This window comes from Salvia hispanica, chromosome 1 (genome assembly GCF_023119035.1).
Source record: "Salvia hispanica cultivar TCC Black 2014 chromosome 1, UniMelb_Shisp_WGS_1.0, whole genome shotgun sequence".
NCBI lineage: Eukaryota > Viridiplantae > Streptophyta > Magnoliopsida > Lamiales > Lamiaceae > Salvia > Salvia hispanica.
In genome coordinates, this window is record NC_062965.1 from 26657923 (window position 1) to 26671200 (window position 13278).

Consider the following 13278-nt stretch of genomic DNA (forward strand, 5'->3'; position numbering starts at 1 on the left):
ACTCCGGGCGATGATACTACTACACCGCTACGATAATCGGCTGGAACGGCGGACCGATGACTTCTCCGGCAAACTCTCGGACGTCAAGTGACCATGGCCGTGGCGAGGAACGAGAGGTAGGATAATGCTGAAGGAACGATCTTCTAGAGAGAATTCTACTAAGTGTGATTGTCGAACTAACTCGAACTCCTTCTCTCTCTCCAAGTGGCTTCTTTTATAGGGAGGCTTGCCCTTGCTTTTAGGGTAGACTTCTCCCGCGTTTTGACCTTTTTGCCCTTGTCAATGATCATCCCAGCTATCCTCCTTCTCCATCTCGAGCCTTTTTTCTCCGGCATGCATCCTGGTCAGTATCGCACCCTTCTCGGCGCCCTTTTCACTTGCGTCACCTGAATCGTCTCCTACCGACTTGGATCCTTCAATCCCGCACACTTAAGCAACTGTTTTGCAGATAATACATGAATTTCACGACATACTGACCAGTAACCAAGGCTTAGAATACGACTTATCAAACTGCTCACACTTACCACATGCTTGTCCTCAAGCGTGAAGACAAACAAAAAGAAATAAGTCGCATTCGAGCTTGGTTACTCCCCCTGACCGACTCTACCTAGCTAGACTCAAGACTCTGACGCAAAAGAAAAGAAAAGAAAATAACGACACAAACACATAACACATATAGTTAACTTAAACACATAGAACAAAGCTATATTTTGAACCACCCTTCGCCCTCGAGATCAGCAGTCTCGGCCTTAGCACAAGATATCTCGCTTGCCGTGATCACCCAACTTAAAGCCAAACACTCAGGTTCACTCTACCACTCAATCCTCATTGGGGATGTTAGAATGTTTTCTCTCAACGCTAAACCACAGATGTTTCGGACTCAGATCTCAGCTCCTGAAGGTCTTTAAGGCTTATAATGGGGCTAGTGGTTTGTAGTGTTTGGGGTAGTTGTCCCTAAGGCTCTAAGGTCCAAAAACTAACTACTTATTTGATGAGGGAGAACTGTGTGCATTCGGGCTTCTGGCTAGGGCTTCCTCTTCGGCTGGACAATTTTTGACATTGGCTTCCAACTGGTCAGTAGCTTCTTTGTGGCTTCGCCATCCTTATTCCTTCTTCCTCCTTTCTCTTTTGTGGTCAAGTATCTGCGACCATTTTCTTCAATTTTTTTCTGTGGCTTCGCCACCCTTATTCCTTCTTTCTATTTTTTGGATCTCGGAAACTTCAGATCGATTTTCTCCTTCTTTCTTTGTTTTTCTCTTCTTCGCTGGTTCCTTTTATATGTCCTCCTGGGCAGTTGCTTCCTTGCCTCATGCCTTGCACGCACACAGTTCCAGTGGCCGATGGGTTATTTGGGTTATAATTCAGCTAACTACTTATTTGATGAGGGAGTTCTGACATTGGCTTCCAACTGGTCAGTAGCTTCTTTGTGGCTTCGCCATCCTTATTCCTTCTTCCTCCTTTCTCTTTTTGTGGTCAAGTATCTGCGACCATTTTCTTCAATTTTTCTTTCTGTGGCTTCGCCACCCTTATTCCTTCTTCTATTTTTTTGGATCTGGAAACTTCAGATCGATTTTCTCCTTCTTTCTTTGTTTTTCTCTTCTTCAGCTGGTTCCTTTTGTATGTCCTCCTGGGCAGTTGCTTCCTTGCCTCATGCCTTGCACGCACACAGTTCCAGTGGCTGATGGGTTATTTCGGGGTATAATTCAGGCTAGAAAATGGGGTTCTAAGGGTAGGTTTTTTTTTTTTTTTCTTTTTTTTTTTTTTTTTTTTTTTCAAGGGGGTTTCCTACTGCCTTCAGGGTTTGCTACACGCGGTCACCTTGCCCTAGACATCATGTGGTAGCCTCTCTTCTTTTTTTTTTTTTCAGTATTTAGTGGAAAGTAGTTCCACTTTGGGGTTTCTAACTCACCTTTTAAGAGGGCTTTCGTGTCTGACCTAAGGGATGGGTTTTTCCTTCATACTTGCATCATCTATACTGACTAGGGGTTACTGGAGGGGGTGGTTTCTGTTTTCCGGCATGCCTTATCTCCCTCAATTCCCCTCACCGTCAGTTCGAGGCAGTTGAGTTTTAAGCCCATTCATAAAACATAACACATAATTCCTAGACCTAAACAAACCTAAAAAAAAACTAACATGCACTGACTCAAATGACACATATATACATGTCATACTGGCCATTTGCTCCCCCCTCTCACTTCACAAGTGTCTGCCCCAGATACGGGCTGTGAAGTGAAAATTGGGAATGGCTAGTATGACAGACACACGTTTATAACAAACACATATTATATCTAAAAACTTCTCACACTTAGACTATGCAATAGGCTAAGTGGGAGAGTTTCAGATATATACCTAGATTTATTTAACAAAACAGAGCAAAATATTTACAAACATGAAATATAAACATATAAACTCCTCACACTTAGACTACGCAGTAGGCTAAGTGTGAGGTAACATGCTCATGACAAAACACAAAGAAAAAAAACATAATAACCATATGCACCAAAGTAGCAAACCCTTTACTTCTCACACTTAGACTATAAAATAGGCTAAGTGTTATGAATGGGGTTTGCATACAATTAAAACACATAAATCTACCTACTTAATAAAAGTACGAAAACATAAACAAAAGAAAAACTTAAAAATTAAAAAGAAAACTAACTGGTCAGTTGGGGGTGGTTCGGTCAGATGTTCCTCCTGCTCCTTCTTGGGGCAGGGTTCTGTGCAGGTGGGTCCGTTGGTTCTTCTTCAGTAGGTCCGGGTTGGTTGTCATCATCCTCCTGTTGTCCATTTCCTTCTCCTTCCTCAGGTCCGGTGGGTTCTTCTTCCTGTCCTCCATGTCCGCTTGTTCCAGCTCCACTGCTTGCTTTGCCTCTTGCCAACTCCTTTAGGATGCTCTCCATTAGGGTTGTCAGCTTCGCCATCTCTGCCCGCGATTGTCTATTCTCCTCAGCCAGCTCAGTCACTGCCCGCTCCAGGTTTTCTTGCCTCAGCCTCTGCGCTTGGTCGATCTGGGCAGCTTGCACCTCCTGGCCTTGTTGTGCCCTTCCTCCAGGTGCTTCTCCCATTGGGTAGAACTGGGGTACACCTTCTCTGTAGTATACCAAGTTGGTGCGGACGAAGAAGGGTATATCAAATAGGCCAGGAGCGTCGACCATGTACATTGGAGACAGGTCCTCTGCCTCTGTTATGATGATGTTGTTGCGCACGAAGGCTCCTAGTATGTGGCAGAGCGACAAGTTTCTGGCTGGGTAGGTGGCTATCAGGTGGCATTGGTAGGCTGTCCAAAACCCTAGGTGCAGTTTCCTTCCATGCTTAGCGCACCATACCAAGTACAATTCGGTCATGGACGTTCTTGCAGCGGAGTTGCTCTGCCCCAGTAGGTTATAGCCTAAGTAGAGCTGCACCAACCGTAGCATGGAATTGTTGAAGTGGGTGGATCTGGATTTTGTGGAGGCGAACTGGCCAGCATTGGGGTGGGTTAACTCCTCCCAGGCTTCCTGGGGCTCAAATTCTATATGTCGCCTCGGTACCCCCCTCTCACGGCTTCTCCAGTCCGGACCTATAGCCTCCTCCAGGCTACACATACCCAATCGCACAGTCCACTCTATCAGACTCATCGATAGTTCTCCACCGAATATCCTAAAGGAGATTGACACCTCGTCTAGGTCCGTAGTGAGTTGGAACCTAAACGTGGTGAAGAACTCCTTCGCTAATCTCACAGATATCTCTGGGTCCCTATTCTCTAGCAGCCATTCAAAACCCAATGCTTCCATACTAGCCAGGAAGGAATCACGAACAGACAACTCATCCAAAGAGGGTATATGGAGTACCTTTCCGCATTTGACTTGCTTGCTACTGTCATCCTTGTCGTCAAATGCATCTTGAAGCTTTTTGGTGTCGTAGTGCTTCATGTCCTCCATAAGCTCATCGGTGAGCGTTACCCTCCACCGCCGGTATACAATCCTCTCTACCGGAGGGTGGACTAGTTCAAGGTGGTTGTCTGGGAGCTGTTGCTCGTGATAGTCTTCTCCTTCCAGAGAGATATCACTCTCTGAGTCAGAATCCTCGCTGGAAGTGTAGTCGGTGTCGCTTGATCTCTCTTTCTCTTCCGGCTCTCTGATCACTATGCTTGCATTGGCAGTGCGCTGCTTCTTCATGACTTGTTTTGTCTTGACAGGGGCTTTCCCCTTCCTCTTCCTTTCCTGAATGCTCTTGGTTCTTTCGATATCCATTGCCTCTGCTTCCTCGTCGGCTTGTGTTGAGGTGTCCTCCTGGGCGGTAGGCTCGGCCACCATGTGGGCACTAGTATCACTTCTTGCTGCCTCCTCCCGACCTACTGACTCTGATGCGAGGTCCAGACCCTCAGCCACCTTGTCAGTATTCTCCTCCTGGTCAGTCGGCGTTGCTGATACTGTCCCTGTTGCCATTTGGGTGTCCTCCTGGCTAGCATTCGAGGGCTCCTCCCCAGGTTTTGTAGGAGTAGTCTTCTCGTCATCACTCGAAACCTCCACTGCATCTGCTGCGGTGTTTGCTCCTGCCTTGTTGGACGTCCACTTTCCTAAACATCTCTGTGACACTCTTTGGGGTTTCTGCCTTTCTGCCTTGGGGTCGTTTTTCAACACTAGCCTCCTCTTTACTGGTTTGGGTTTAGTTACCACTGAGGCTTCCTCTTGATGTGTTTCTGGCTCTTGTTTCTCCTCTTCAAGTTTTTCGGTCTTTTCCGGTTGTTCGTCTGTCTTCTCCTCTTCTGACTGGTGGGCTACCCCTTCCGACCTTTCCGCTTCCTTTGTTGCTTCCCCCTTCCCTACTGCCTGGGATGCGAGGTCCAGTACCTCAGCCACCCCTTCAGGGTTTACCACGATCCTATCCCCCTTGCCCAAAACCGCTTGGAATTCATCTTCCGTCATTAACCCTTGCTTCTTGTCCATTGCGTTCAGATCTATCCCCTCCCTCTCTGCTTCATCGATTTTGGCCTCAGTGGCCATTATCTCCTCTGCTTCACCTTTCTCGCTCTCGCTTGCTCTCCCTCCACTCTCCTTGTCTTCTGTTTCTCCCCAGTTGGGATCTTGATAGGCGGAAAGAGGGCTGACGTCCAGCGGCTCTGTTTGTTGGTGTATGGGAGAAGGGTGGGAGGGTTCTGATTGTGCAGCAATTGTTGGGGAAATATTTTCGGACGTTGGAATTGAGGTTTTTGGGGTGGTGGTGGGTGGGTTTTCTGTGGTTGCAGTTGGGGTAGGGTTTGATGTCGTCGGCATTCCTCCGGTTAGGCTAAATCCGGCTAGGGTTGTTGCCCAGTCTCTGTTGGGGTCTTGTTGCCTTAGAAACGCCGCCAGTGCGTCTAAAGGAACCATCGCCGGAATTTGTGTCGTCGGCGGTGGTTGTGATCGTTGTGGGCTTGGCGGCCGCGACTCGGCTGCTGGCTGGAGTTCTGACGAGGCTTCGCCGGTGGTAGATGCCGGGTTGTTGGTTGCCTTTCTCTTTGCCATGACTGTACCGGTGGTGGTTTGCGGTGGTTTCTGTAGTGGGTGGTGGTTTTCGGAGTGGGGTGGTGGTTGTGGGTGAGAGAATGCAGGTAAGGGTTTGTAAAGTGAAGGGTAGTAGGCGGTGGGGTGTTTTATAGAGGGGTGGGTAGTTGAGGGTTTTGACCGGTTGTAGGCGGTCGCCCGGTTGAGACGCTTCGTGTGGAAGGCGGTTGCGCTTGCTGACAGCTGATTGGACGTTGCTTGTCACGTCCTTGCTTCACGCGCCTCCCAGCCTCTGCACTCGCCTGCAAAGCTGCAACACGCCCAAAAATTCAAATTTTACTCAACTCCCTCTTCTCAATTAGCTAGAAATAGAAAAAAGTAAATAAATGGGTCTTTAATATAATTCAGAGTTTCACCCAAGTAGTATCCTCGTGGTCAGTACGAACTCCGAATTAATATTTAAGATCCGAAAAATCTTTTTGTTGTTTTTCCTTCTTAACTTAAATTAAATTACCAAATATTTACAATATTTACATCATTACTAAGGGTATTTGAAGCTTTACCCGGTCAGTAAGTACAATACATATGACGTTGACCAGGTGGAACTTCAAATCCCTTTCCTACTGGTCATTTAGACGCTCTTAAAGTGTAGTGGAATTTCTTCCACTACACACACCTCTTCATTTTCCCTATATATTTTCAATCTATGTCCATTAACGACAAAAGGTTCGGAGTTAGGGATACTCCCTGAAATCTCGACCGCTCCATTAGCACGTAGTGCAGTGATAATGTAAGGTCCTGCCCATTTGGACTTGAGCTTCCCAGGCATTAGCTTCAATCTTGACTGGAAGAGTAGTACTTTCTGACCAACTTGGAGATCCTTGGTTCTCAGATTTTTGTCGTGCCACATCTTTGTTTTCTCCTTGTACCACATGGCTGAGTCGAACGACTCCAATCTGAGTTCTTCCAGCTCTTGTAGTTGTAGCTTCCTTTCCTCTTCACAGGCCTTAGCATCCACATTAACCTGTTGTACTGCCCAGTATGCTCGGTGTTCAATTCCCACTGGCAAGTGACACATCTTCCCAAAGACGATGCGATAGGGGGACATCCCTATAGGAGTTTTGTAGGCTGTCCGATATGCCCACAGAGCATCTTCCAACCTTGTGCTCCAATCTTTTCTGGAGGGGTTGACTGTCTTCTCTAAAATGCTCTTTATTTCCCTGTTTGAGATCTCTGCTTGCCCGTTGGCTTGAGGGTGGTAAGGACTGGATAGGCGGTGATGAACTCCGTACTTCTTCATCAATGCTTCGACCGTTCGGTTGCAGAAGTGAGTCCCTTGATCGGAGATGATTGCCCTTGGTATCCCAAATCGGCTGAATATATGACTCTTGAGGAACTTGGTGACTTCCTTAGATTCACAAGTGCTTGTAGCCTTGGCTTCTATCCATTTTGATACGTAGTCAACTGCCACCAGGATGTAGGAGTTCCCATAAGATGAGGGAAAAGGACCCATGAAGTCCATACCCCAGATGTCGAACACCTCACAAACTATTACTGGAACTTGCGGCATTTCATCCCTCGCGGAGATCCCACCGGTCAGTTGGCAACGGTCACAGCCCTTGCAGAACTCGTATGCATCTCTATTCAGGGTCGGCCAGTAGAATCCGCTATCTAGCACTTTCCTGGCAGTCTTTCTTGGCCCGAAATGTCCTCCACATGCCAAGGAGTGGCAGTGCGTCAGTACATCCCGTTGCTCCCAGTCAGGAACACATCTTCTAATGACCTGGTCTGTTCCTGCCTTCCACAAGTATGGGTCGTCCCAGAAATAATACTTTGCTTCGCTCTTGATCTTCATCCTCTGAGCCTTTGTCACGTTTGGCACCATTGGCAGCTCTCCTGTTACTAGGTAGTTTGCCAAGTCCGCATACCAGGGTTCCTGTCCCTCTTTCTCCTTGCCCTTGGTTGTTGCGTCCTGACCAGTGAGTCTCATCACTTCTTCCCAATCGATCTTCCTTGTGGAGAAAATTACTTCACATAAATGCTCTTCCGGGAATCGATCCCTTACATCTTCACTGTTCCCTTCTTGTATTATTCTGCTCAAGTGGTCCGCTACCTTGTTCTCAACTCCCTTCTTGTCTTCTACCTCCCAGTCGAATTCTTGTAAAAGCAGCACCCATCTGATTAGTCGGGGCTTTGACTCCTTCTTCGCAATGAGATACTTGATCGCCGCATGATCAGTATAGACGATGACTCTGGATCCCAGTAGGTACTGCCTGAACTTCTCGAATGAATAGACAACCGCCAACATCTCCTTCTCGGTGGTGTCATAATTCCGTTGGGCTTGATTCAGGGTTTTTGATGCATAGAATATCAGATATGTGTCACTCGATCTAACAGGTCCAGAGGATTCGACTAGACTTCAGAGGCTAGAAGATCATGAAACTTATCAGAAAGGGGTCGTTGGGTGCACTCTGTCCTTTCAAAAACCTCAACCCACTATACTATAACTTAGCACAGGGAAGTAAAGGATCGATCCCACGAGGAAGTAGGTGTTACGAAACTGCATTTGAGGATGTTTTGGAAAAGAAAGGGGTTGGCTGCTGCCACGCAATTTTTGTGGGTCGAGAACTTAAAACTACTGGGTCTGAGAGATAAGCGAAACTTTACTCTACCTATTGGGTCTAATAGATCAGGAGAACTTTACTCTACCTACTGGGCCTAAGAAACGAAAGCGTACGGAACATACATGACTCAGAGAAAATGAGATATTTTTAAGTTCTAAGACAGCTGGGGTAAACTTAACTAGACAGACTTTCCTAATTTGGGCAAACAAGCATAAAGCGAAAAGCAAGACAAATTTCCTTAAACTACCAGGGTCTGGAAAAGCATGCAGAAAAGTAAAAGAGACAAAGTAGATCGTACTGACAGGTCTAGCAGATATGCAGAAAAAGTAAAGTACATGCAGAAAAGTACTGACATAAAGCAGATCTGGTTCTAACTACCAACAACTTCATCTTCTTCGGGAATCAAACGAGAATAGCAGATAAAACAGAGTTTTAAACACCATGAAAACAGAGCAAACTTTAGATCTAGACTTAAAACGAGAAATTAAAGCCTAAACTAACAGATCTACGCTACTGGACCTAAAGGATGCAGAAACAGAAAGTAAATAGCCATAATCATGCATAACGTAAACATCAAGCACCAAATATGCGAAACTCCAACTCCGAAACACCAAGATTCAACAAATCCAAACATCTTCATATGCAAATTCCCAACCTCCAACAACAAACACAGATCTCAGCTCCAAACATCCAACAACAAACAAGAACGAAAGCTAAAAACAAGAGATGAACATAAACTCAGAGATATTCGACCAAAAGCAAACATAAACTTCCATAATAACTAGAAATAGGTCTGAATCCAGTAGATCAAAGCAAGAAACTAGAGTTGTGAAACTTAGAAATCAACAAGGTACTAAACGAAAGCAAATAAAATTGTTTCTTCGCCTCCACAAGGCGGTGTTACACAGCAAAATAACAACGATGACGATGAGAACCACGGTGGCCAGAATCCTCCATGTCCAAGTGCGCAGCAGTCCAAGATGAAAATTTTTAAGTAGAGAACTAGAACTAGAGCTAGGAGAGCGTAGAAGTGGCTGTTCACGGATTGTCTTCTTCTTCAAGGTTGAGCTCTTTATATATGTGAGGCTCTGATCCCTAGGGTATCCCCTCTGGTGATTTTACGCTCCTGCCCTTGAGTAAGACTCTTTAAAATAATTTGCTCTCGCTCCATTCTGCTCCTGTCGCCAACTTTTGATTCTCCCAGGTCCGAACGACGACTTCTGATTTTTGCTTCAATTTCATCTCTTTTGCATCTGCCAGGTCAGGTAACAACAACTCCTGGGTCCGACAGATTTACTACGCACCTGAACTCAATAACGCACATTAGCGCCCCAAATGCACAGAATTTTAACCCTAAACCGATGCATGAAACGAGCCTTATCACGTACCTTTTCCCATCTATCTTCTGACCCAGTACGGCCCCCACTGCATAGTCACTAGCATCGCACATCACCTCGAAGGGGTGATCCCAGTCAGGAGCCTGAATGATCGGTGCAGAAATCAATTTTTCCTTAAGGAGGTTGAAAGCAGCCTTGCAATGCTCATCGAAGACGAACTCCACCTCGTTTTGGAGAAGCCTGGTAAGAGGTTGGGCAATCTTGGCGAAGTCCTTGATAAATCTTCGATAAAATCCAGCATGGCCAAGGAAACCTCTTATTCCCTTCTGATCAGTAGGGAAGGGTAGTTTGGATATGACATCCACTTTAGCTTGATCCACCTGGATCCCTTTTTCCGACACCACGTGTCCTAGAACAATTCCTTCTGTAACCATAAAGTGGCATTTCTCAAAGTTCAAGACCAGACTCTTTGCTTGACACCTTCCTAGCACCACATCCAAATGTTGCAAGCACGAGTCGAAAGAGTCTCCATAGACAGTGAAATCATCCATAAAGATCTCTATACAATCTTCGATCAAGTCCGAGAATATGCTCATCATGCACCGTTGGAAAGTACCGGGGGCGTTGCATAGGCCAAATGGCATACGCCTATACGCATAGGTTCCAAACGGGCACGTGAACGTGGTCTTATCCTGGTCCTCCGGGTTCACATAAATTTGAAAGTATCCACTGTACCCATCCAAAAAGCAGAAGTACTTCCTCCCAGCCAGTCGCTCCAGCATTTGATCGATGAATGGCAGGGGGAAGTGGTCCTTCCTGGTTGCAGTGTTCAGCTTTCGGTAATCTATACACATTCGCCACCCAGTAACTAGTCTGGTGGGCACTAGTTCATTCCTCTCATTCTTAATCACCTGGATCCCTGACTTCTTGGGGACCATATGGATTGGGCTAACCCATTCACTGTCTGGCACCGAGTATATAATGCCCAGTGAGAGAAACTTCAAGATTTCCTTCAGTATCTCTTCTCGCATGTTTGGGTTCACCTTTCTTTGAGAGTCCCTATGCGCCTTGGCTCCATCCTCTAGCCTAATGTGGTGCATGCAGACGTCCGGGCTTATACCTACCAGGTCCGTAAGGCTCCATCCAATAGCCTTCTTGTTTTTGCTCAGCACAGTTAGTAGTCTTGCCTCTTGCTCTTCAGTCAACCCGCTGTTGATGATTACAGGGAATGAGTCTTCTTCCCCTAGGTATGCATACTTAAGGGTTGCTGGCAACTTTTTCAACTCCACTTGCGGGGGTAGTGTGTCCGTAGGTAGAGGGTTCTTCTTTGAATCCTCCTCTTGTTCCTGTTCAGCATCTGATTTTTCCTCCATACTGGCCGGTACCACGGCCCCTACGGATCCTGCTAGTTCTGACTTCTGACAGAATTCCGTAATTGCTTCTTCGATCTCTTCGTCAGTCAACCCTCGGCTACTGATCAGATCACACCATGCGGCTGCTTCCACATCAGCCTGGGCATACACATCCAAGGCTTGGAGCTTTTCCTGCAATAATTCGGTCTCAAGAAATTCTTGGACTAGGGGGTCAATTACATCAACATAACATAGATTTTCAGAATCTATTGGTCTTTTCATGGCTTCATTGATGTCAAAGACAAATTTCTCACCATTAAAGTCAATGCATATTGTCCCCTCGGCCATATCCACAATTGTCTTAGCCGTTCTTAAAAATGGTCTTCCTAACAATATCCCGCTAGACTCCCTAGCTTCTGGTTCACTCATTTTAATGACATAAAAATCAGCGGGATAAGTAAAGTTTTGTATCCTGACCAACACATTTTCTAACACACCCTCAGGATTGATACATGACCTATCAGCCAGTTGGATCAACACCCTAGTATTCGACAATTTTACCCCCTTTAACCGATTATAAATGGATAACGGCATAACATTGATAGATGCTCCTAAATCACACATTGCATGCTCGATTTTCACATCTCCAATCGTTATGGGTAGGGTAAACATACCTGGGTCGGCTCTCTTGGGTGGTAGCTTCTCCTGTACAATGGCTGACGCTATTCCCTCCACCATGATCTTTCCATCCTCCTGGGCTTTCCCAGCTATGAACTCCTTTATAAACTTCCCCAGAGGGGGCAGTCTCACGGCTTGGAGGAATGGTATGGTGACATCCAACTTCCCAAAGATCGACATGAAATCCACAGGGTTTTCCTTCTTCCTTTTCGTCACAAACCGATATGGAAACGGTTTTTCCCCCTTAGCTTCTCCAGTCAAATCCTTGTGGAATTCCCTTTGGCTCCCCTTGATAAGGCTCGTTTCATGCATCGGTTTAGGGTTAAAATTCTGTGCATTTGGGGCGCTAATGTGCGTTATTGAGTTCAGGTGCGTAGTAAATCTGCCGGACCCAGGAGTTGCTGTTACCGGACCTGGCAGATGCAAAAGAGATGAAATTGAAGCAAAATCAGAAGTCGCCGTTCGGACCTGGGAGAATCAAAAGTTGGCGACAGGAGCAGAATGGAGCGAGAGCAGATTATTTTAAAAGAGTCTTACTAAAGGGCAAGGGCGTAAAATCACCAGAGGGATACCCCAGGGATCAGAGCCTCACATATATAAAGAGCTCGACCTTGAAGAACAAGACAATCCGTGAACAGCCACTTCTACGCTTTCCTAGCTCTAGTTCTAGTTCTCTACTTCAAATTTTTATCTTCGACTGCTGCGCACTTGGACATGGAGGATTCTGGCCACCGTGGTTCTCATCGTCGTCATTGTCATTTTGTTGTGTAACACCGCCTTGTGGAGGCGAAGAAATAATTTTATTTGCTTTCGTTTAGTACCTTGTTGGTTTTTTAAGTTTCGCAACTCTAGTTTCTTGCTTTGATCTGCTGGATTCAGACTTATTTACAGTTATTATGGAAGTTTATGTCTGCTTTTGGTTGGATATCTCTGAGTTTATGTTAATCTCTTGTTTTTAGCTTTCGTTCTTAGTTTGTTGTTGGATGTCTGGAGTTGAGATCTATTGTTTTGTTGTTAGAGGTTGGGAATTTGCATATGGAGATGTTTGGATTTGTTGAATCTTGGTGTTTTGGAGTTGAAGTTTCGCACATTTGGTGCTTGATGTTTACGTTATGCATGAGTATGGCTATTTACTTTCTGTTCTTTGCATCCTTTAGGTCCAATAGCGTAGATCTGTTAGTTTAGGCTTTAATTTCTCATTTTAAGTCTAGATCTAGAGTTTGCTTTGTTTTCATGGTGTTTAATACTCTGTTTTCTCTGCTATTCTCGTTTGATTCCTGAAGAAGATGAAGTTGTTGGTAGTTAGAACCAGATCTGCTTTATGTCAGTACTTTTCTGCATGTACTTTACTTTTTCTGCATATCTGCTAGACCTGTCAGTACGATCTACTTTGTCTCTTTTACTTTTCTGCATGCTTTTCCAGACCCTGGTAGTTTGAGGAAACTTGTCTTGCTTTTCGCTTTATGCTTGTCTGTCCAAATTAGGAAAGTCTGTCTAGTTAAGTTTACTCCAGTTGTCTTAGAACTTTAAAATATCCCATTTTCTCTGAGTCATGTATGTTCCGTACGCTTTCGTTTCTTAGGCCCAATAGGTAGAGTAAAGTTCTTCTGATCCTTTAGACCAAGTAGGTAGAGTAAAGTTCTCCTGATCTATTAGACCCAATAGGTAGATTAAAGTTTCTCTTATCTCTCAGATTAAAGTTTCTCTTATCTCTCAGACCCAGTAGTTTTAAGTTCTCGACCCACAAAAATTGCGTGGCAGCAGCCAACCCCTTTCTTTTCCAAAACATCCTCAAATGCGGTTTCGTAACACCTACTTCCTC